Source organism: Nyctereutes procyonoides, unplaced genomic scaffold (assembly GCF_905146905.1).
Source record: "Nyctereutes procyonoides isolate TBG_1078 unplaced genomic scaffold, NYPRO_anot_genome, whole genome shotgun sequence".
NCBI lineage: Eukaryota > Metazoa > Chordata > Mammalia > Carnivora > Canidae > Nyctereutes > Nyctereutes procyonoides.
Genome location: NW_026575049.1, coordinates 25068350 through 25074349, shown reverse-complemented (window position 1 = coordinate 25074349; position 6000 = coordinate 25068350).

The following is a 6000-nucleotide window of genomic DNA, read 5'->3' as shown; positions in this document are numbered from 1 at the left end:
CTCTTTTACTTATTTGCTACTAAGGAATGGAATACAAGAGAAGTAGTAGGATGTTACTTCCAAGACTAGTTCATAAAAAGATGGTGGTTCTATCTTGGGTGTTTTCTTTCACTTTCTCTTGATGCCCACTTTGGAGAAATCTAGCTGCTGTCATGAGGCAGTCCTGCACAGAGCCCCACATTAGTAAATTTGGAAATGGATCCTTCCTCTGCTCAGAGCCACAGGAGTGAGCTCAGAAGCAAACCCCCCTCTCGTGGAATCTTTAGGTGACTAGAGCCCCATCTGATACCTTGATTAGAGCCTCACCAGAAAGAACCACCAGGAGCTAAGTCACTCCTGGATTCCTAACCCACAGAAACTTCAAGAGACAAATATTTGTTGTTTTCCAGCCACTTGGCTTTGGGACTTTTTTTATGCAGCATCCCTCTTGAAGGATACTTCTCAAAATTTGCCTTCACCAATCATATTTATATTGATTGGTCAACACTTACTCCATGACCACACCTAGTTGCAAGTGGTGCTAGAAATATAGTCTTTATGGGGAGGGTGGCCCACATCTGGCTAAAAATTGAGAGTTCTACACAAAGAAGGAAAATTGGAGATTACCGACAGTCTCTGCCAACCCCTAGAATGTGACAGTGACCAGAGGGATTGTTTGAGATGATTAGCTTAAAGCCTAAATTCTGGAACTAGGGATCCCTGGGTGGCGCAGCGGTTTGGCGCCTGCCTTTGGCCCAGGGCGCGATCCTGGAGACCCAGGATCGAATCCCACGTCGGGCTCCCAGTGCATGGAGCCTGCTTCTCCCTCTGCCTATGTCTCTGCCTCTCTCTCTCTCTCTCTCTCTCTCTGTGACTATCATAAATAAATAAAAATTAAAAAAATATATCTATAAATTCTGGAACTAATCACTCACTGGAAAAATGAATTTCCCATGCTGGCTCAAACTAAACAGGACCAAATGCCAGAGCTAGGAATGGGGTCAGATTCCCAAGATTCTCATGGGCTGCCTAGGGAGGTGCAAATGCCTGAGCAAAACCAGGGTTCTGGTTGGAAGGAGGAAGGGGGACCTGAACACTGAGAAGTCAAGCAACAGCATCCTTCCAGACTGAATATAAATAGTGATGACTTTCTTTTCCCTTTCCATAGTCGCCATGGGAAACAGAGACAACAGATGATACCACACTTTGCCCAATAGTCTTTTTATCCAGCCCAGAGCCCACTCGAAGGTTGAGACCCCACAAATCCAACATGCTTGCTACTATCTGTTCGTGGTCCTTCCACCTATCCCAGGGCTTCCTCACCTGTGTTCATTAGCTAGGGCTGTCATAACAAAATACCATAGGCTGAGTGCCTTAAAGCACAGAAATTTATTTTCTCACAGTTCTGGAGGCTAGAAGTCCATGATCAAGGTGTTGGCAGGTTTGGTGTCTATTGAGACTGCTCTCTGTTTTGCAGGGGGCCAATCTGAACAATTTTCATAACATCACATGTATATTTATTGGGTTTTTTTGGAAAGATTTTATTTATTCACGAGAGACACAGAAAGAGAGATAGAGGCAGAGACACAGGGAGAGGGAGAAGCAGGCGCCATGCAGGGAGCCTGATGTGGGACTCGATCCTGGATCTTCAGGATCATGCACTGGGCTGAAGGCGGCACTAAACCGCTGAGCCACCAGCGCTGCCCTGTTTTGTTTTTTCTAAACCAAAATCCAACTCTCCCTCCAGGGGCACCTGGGTGGCTCAGTTGGTTAAGGTCTGCCTTCAGGGATCCCTGGGTGGCTCAGCGGTTTAGTGCCCACCTTTGGGCCAGGACGTGATCCTGGAGTCCTGGGATTGAGTCCCACGTCGGGCTCCCTGCATGGAGCCTGCTTCTCTCTTGGCCTGTGTCTCTGCCTCTCTCTCTCTCTCTCTCTCTCTCTCTGTGTGTCTCTCATGAATAAATAAATAAAATCTTTAAAAAAAAAAAAAAAGGTCTGCCTTCAGCTCGAATTATGATCCCAGAATCCTGGGATCAAGTTCCCTGTCAGCCTCCCTGCTCAGTGGGGAGTCTGCTTCTCCCTCTCCCTTTGTGCTCTGTATCAAGTAAATAAATAAAACAGGGAACCCTGGGTGGCGCAGCGGTTTAGCACCTGCCTTTGGCCCAGGGCGCGATCCTGGAGACCCGGGATCGTATCCCACATCAGGCTCCCGGTGCATGGAGCCTGCTTCTCCCTCTGCCTGTGTCTCTGCCTCTCTCTCTCTCTCTGTGACTATCATAAATAAATAAAAATTAAAAAAAAAATAAAAATAAATAAAACATTTTTAAAAACATATTAAAAAAAAAAAAGCCCCAACTCTCTGGGCCAATTGGGTGTCCAACAATTCAATTCAATTCTAACACTAACTACTCGGTGTTAGTATCAGATGCCATGGATTAAGGGCTGGGTCCCATGTGAGAGGTTGCCCTCTACTTCAGAAACCAAACACAATTCTCAGGCCTCCTGTGCTTTTGACCGAGGCTATAAATTGGGGGATCCCACAACCCTGTCCTCAGGTTCAATAAATTGCTAGGATGGCTCACTTAGAAAAGCCACTTTACTTCCTATCATCTGTTTATTATAAAGGATATGACTCAGGGACAGGCAAGTGGAAGAGGTGCATAGGGCAGGATATGGGAGGAGGGGCTTGAAGCTTCCATGTCCTCTCTGTCCACCCCAGCACCTGGATGTGTTCACCAATCCAGAAGCTCTACAAGCCCCATCATTTAGCATTTTTATGGAAGTTCCACTACAGAGACATGATTGATTAAATTATTGGCCCATTGTGATTAAATCTATCTCCAACACTTCTCTCCTCCAGGAGTGGGGGATGGGGTGGAGCTGAAAGTTCCAACCCTCCAATCACATGGTTGGATCCTTTGGCAGGGGAGGATCCTGAAGCCTACTAGGGGCTAGGGGTGCACCAGGAGCCACCGTATTCGCATAAACTCAGGTGTGGTTGAAAGGAAGCTAATTAAGAATAACAAAAGATGGTCCTCTCACTCCTATCACTCAGGAAATTCCAAGGGTTTTAGGAGCTCTGTGGCAGGAACTGGGGACAAAGACCAAATATATATTTCTTATTTCACAGTATCACTTTTGCCTTCTCTGGGTCCTTACAGGGCTTTTTTTTTTTTTCCTGTGTGCTCCAATCCCTGGTACCTGTCTCACTTTTTTTTTTTTAAATATTTTATTTATTTATTCATGAGAGACCCAGAGAGAGAGGCAGAGACACAGGCAGAGGGAGAAGCAAGCTCCCAGGACCAGAGGATCATGACCTGAGCCGAAGGCAGATGCTCAACCACGGAGCCTACCCAGGTGCCCCGTATCTGTTTCTCTTATTAAGACACCAGTCATGTTAGATTAGGGCCTCACCCTACAGTCTCATTTTAACTCAATCACCTCTTTGAAGATCTTGTCTCCAAATAGAGCTACCTTCTGAGATACTGGGAGTGAGGGCTTTAAGAATTCGGGAGGGACACAAGCCCCCAATATCATCTTCTCCAGAAATCTTCACCTGCATTTATTCACAGACTCATTCAACAAACATTCTCTGAACATATGTAGAGATGGCACCTACAGCCTGCCCGGGGATAGGATATGGTATCAGAAGGCCAGGGACTGAGATATGGGGAATCTCAGCATCTTTTTTTTTTTTTTTAAGATTTTATTTATTTATTCATGAAAGACACACACACACAGAGGCAGAGACACGGGCAGAGGGAGAAGAAGCAGGCTCCCTGCAGGAAGCCTGATGCAGGACTCTATCAGATGACCCCGAGATCACACCCTGAGCTGAAGGCATATGCTCAAGCTTTGAGCTATCCAGGTGTCCCAGGGAACTCAGCATCTTAAAGGCAGAGGAAGAAGACCCAGAAAGAAAGTAAGACAGAAGGAGTAAAGGCCTCCCCTTCCTGGCCTGGGGATCTTCCCTCATTCCCCCCTCTCACTCTTTGGTACTTCCAGGAGCCTCATCCATAAACCCTGTCTCACTTTTGAGCCCCACTCAGCCCCTTGAGACTCTCTATCTCTCCTGACAGGAGAGCAGTACCACACCATTTTCCTCCTGGCACATTCCTACTAGATGTCAGTAGAGCCTTTCTCTGCTTGGGCATCTACTGCTTTCCAAGACAATTAGGGTAAGAGGGAGCTATGGACTCTTACGGGGGTGTGAAATTTTAGGCATTTCCTTGTTAATTTGATTGCTATGTATCAGTAGTAGTTGTGACTGTTTCACTCAGTTACCAAAGGGCAAGCTTACCTTATCACCCTATAATTTATTTTCTTGCAACTCCATACTGTCTAGTCATATCAAAAACATAATTTCCTCCTCTTTTTTTTTAAGATTTTATTTATTTATTCATGAGAGACACACACACAGAGAGAGAGAGAGAGAAAGAGAGAGAGAGAGAGAGGCAGAGACACAGGCAGAGGGAGAAGCAGGCTCCATGCTGGAGCCTGATGTGGGACTCGATCCCAGGACTGCAAGATGAGACCCTGGGCCGAAGGCAGATGCTAAACCACTGAGCCACCCAGAGATCCCCAATTTCCTCCTCTTGATAGGATTTTGCCCTGTTCCTTGAGAAATGATACAGATTTCCTGGTGTTTGTTCCCAACAATGCATCTGTTCTTCTCCTGGGGATTTTTTCATAAAAATAATTGTAGGAAAATGTCCCCATCTAAGCCACCACGGAAGGATGGCCCCATTCTGAACTAGATCTTCTTGATTCTCAAATTTCTTCTCGGATCTCAGGAGGATTTGGTTCATTCTGCCACACTATTGAAACTGGAAGTTGGGATAGGCACCAGAGGCATACAGGTTTGGGGGATTTGATAGTACGGACATGAACCAGTTGTCTGCTGAAGCTTTATCTTTGTGGGGTAGGAAGTGAGGCCATCTACTGAGAGTGAAAGAGGAAGACAAGGGGAGCACACAGTTAATCACAAGAGTAATTGGCCTGTGCAGAGTGGACAAGAGAGCTGACCAGAGATGCTCCATAATATTCTCAGCATTGTTGAAGGCCCAGGGAGAGGGGTGACCTTAAATTTTAAGTTATATCAGTTTGTGTATATATGTATACCAGCTGTGTCGGCTGCCTGATATCACTGCCTCATCTCCCTCTCTCCTTTTACTGGTTATAGCACTAGTGTTCGCTAACTGGAAACCTCAACCACACATGTAACCAGCCAGTCAACCACCAATCTTATAGACTCAATTGCCTAAATATTCCCCAAACCCAGCCCCTCTCATTTGCTCTCACTATACTCTCTGCTCCTCTTCTCTCTCCCCTTCACCTAGCAATTAGAGTGACTTTCCAAAATGCTTTTCAAATTCTCAAATTTGATTATGTCACTCCCCTACTTAAAGTCCTCCAATGGTTCCTTGTCACCTATGGGCTTCATTCTAAGAGCAGTAGGAGGCCTTTGGAGGGCTTTGAGTGTAGAGTGATATGATTTGAATTACATTTTCTAAAAGTCCACTCTGGGGGATCCCTGGGTGGCTCAGTGGTTTCGTGCCTGCCTTTGGCCCAGGGTGCAATCCTGGAGTCCTGGGATCGAGTCCTGCATCCGGCTCCTGCCATGGAGGCTGCTTCTCCCTCTGCCTGTATCTCTGCCTCTCTCTCTCTCTACGTCTATCGTGAATAAATAAATAAAATATTTTTTAAAAAATAAAAAATAAAAATAAAATTTCACTCTGGCTTTTGTATAGAGAATGGATTTGAAATGAGGGCAAGAGTAGAAGCAGGGAAACCAGTGGAGAAGTCTTGTAATGCAGGTGAAATAGTGGCTTAGACCACATGCTGGTAATAGGGATGGAGGTAAGTGGAGGGATCTGAAACACGTTTTTAAAATAGAATTGATAGGAAGGAATCCCTGAGTGGCTCAGCAGTTTATTTAGTGCCTGCCTTTGGCCCAGGGTGTGATCCTGGAGTCCTGGGATTGAGTCCCACATTGGGCTCCCTACATGGAGCCTGCTTCTC